The sequence below is a fragment of the Ovis canadensis genome, chromosome X (assembly GCF_042477335.2).
Source record: "Ovis canadensis isolate MfBH-ARS-UI-01 breed Bighorn chromosome X, ARS-UI_OviCan_v2, whole genome shotgun sequence".
In the NCBI taxonomy this organism is placed as follows: domain Eukaryota; kingdom Metazoa; phylum Chordata; class Mammalia; order Artiodactyla; family Bovidae; genus Ovis; species Ovis canadensis.
Window position 1 is genome coordinate 47,003,522 of NC_091727.1, and position 1,688 is coordinate 47,005,209.

Consider the following 1,688-nt stretch of genomic DNA (forward strand, 5'->3'; position numbering starts at 1 on the left):
TATAGTTCTGTGTATTCTTGCCACGTCATCTTAGTATCTTCTGCTTCTGTTAGGTCCATACCATTTATGTCCTTTATTGTGCCCATCTTTGCATGAAATGTTCCCTTGGTCTCTCTAATTTCCTTGAAGAGATGTCTAGTCTTTCTCACTCTATTGTTTTCCTCTATTTCTTTGCCCTGACCACTGCAAAGAGCTGATTCACTTGAAAAGACCTTAATGCTGGGAAATATTGAGGGCAGGAGGAGAAGGGGGCAACAGAAGATAAGAGATGATTGGATCACATCACTGACTCAATGGAGATGAGTTTGAGCAACTCAGGGAGATTGTGAAGGATAGGGAAGTCTGGCGTGCTGCAGCTCATGGGGTCGCAGAGTCAGACATGACTTTGTGACTGAAGAACAACAACAATCTTACACCTAAAGCTCTCAGAGAATAAAGATCAAACAAAATCCAACATTAGTAGAAGGAAAGAGGAAAATAAGAGCAGAAATAAATGAAATAGAAGTGAAGAAAATAACGGCAAAAATCAATACAACTAAAAGCTGGTTGGGCTTCTCTTGTGGCTCAAACAGTAAAGAGTATACCTGCAATGCAAGAAACTTGGGTTTGATCCTTGCATCAGGATGATCCCCTGGAGAAGGAAATGGCTACCCACTCATTAAACTAAACAAAATTGATAGCCAGACTCATCAAGAAAAGAAGAGAAAGGACTCAAATCATTAAAATTAGAAATGAAAATGGAGGTGGGTAGAGGTGGCCCAGTCAAATGCTTGGGGAGTTGGGTGGGAGTCTAGCAGACTTGAGGCAACCAGGCAGCTGGGCAGCCTTGGTTACCTGGTAACTGCTTCTCTTTCTGGTGTCTCCTCCACATAGTGAGAAGTATGTTCATGGAAGTCCCTGGGACAGCCTCCATGGAGGAGCAGAAAGAAATGGAAGATAAAGTGACTAGTCCAAAGAAAGCTGAAGAAACAAAATTAAAAGCAAGGTATCCTCATCTGAGACAAAAACCTAGAGGTTCAGATTTTTTAAGGAAATGATTTCTGAAAGGGCAAAAAATATTTTGATTCTTGGAATTACACTATGGCTATATCACAGCCACAGATAAGACAGAGGTCACTGGTGACCACATTCCCACTCCATACAACCTTCCTCAATGGTAATCATCTCTTGTTAGCAAACTGGCTGGTTGATTAAAAGAGTTGAACTGCATGTGTCTTGTAATTCCCATTATTTCCCCTTAATATATGACTTCTCTGCTTTTTATTTACTTTCACTCACTAAGTCATTCAAGAGTGATAACTTCGCAGGTAGCAGTAGTGTGTGCTGCTCTTGTAAGGGGAGGTGGTTTAGTTGCTAAGTTGTGTCTGACTTCTGCGACCCCATTGACTGTAGCCCAACAAGCTCCTCAGTCTATAGGATTTTCCAGGCAAGAATACTGGAGTGGGTTGCCATTTCCTTTTCCAGGGGATCTTCCCAATCCAGGGATCAAACCCAGGTCTCCTGCACTCCAGGCAAATTCTTTACTGACTGAGTTACCAGGGAAGCCCTGGTAAGGGAATACACTAATACTTATGTAGAGTTTTTACTAGTCTAACAGTGCACTGGTGAAAAGAACATGTTAGAGCAAAGTAAAGTAATCTACTTGAAAATAATTGTATGTATTACCTAACTCCTAGTGTAGCACTGGT

At 41.5% G+C, this 1,688-nt stretch overlaps 1 pseudogene; it reads left to right on the forward strand.

Annotated features, from left to right (window-relative positions):
• Window positions 1-875: 875 nt before the first annotated feature.
• On the forward strand, window positions 876-1,209 carry LOC138930987 (cAMP-regulated phosphoprotein 19 pseudogene; annotated as a pseudogene).
• Window positions 1,210-1,688: the final 479 nt, after the last annotated feature.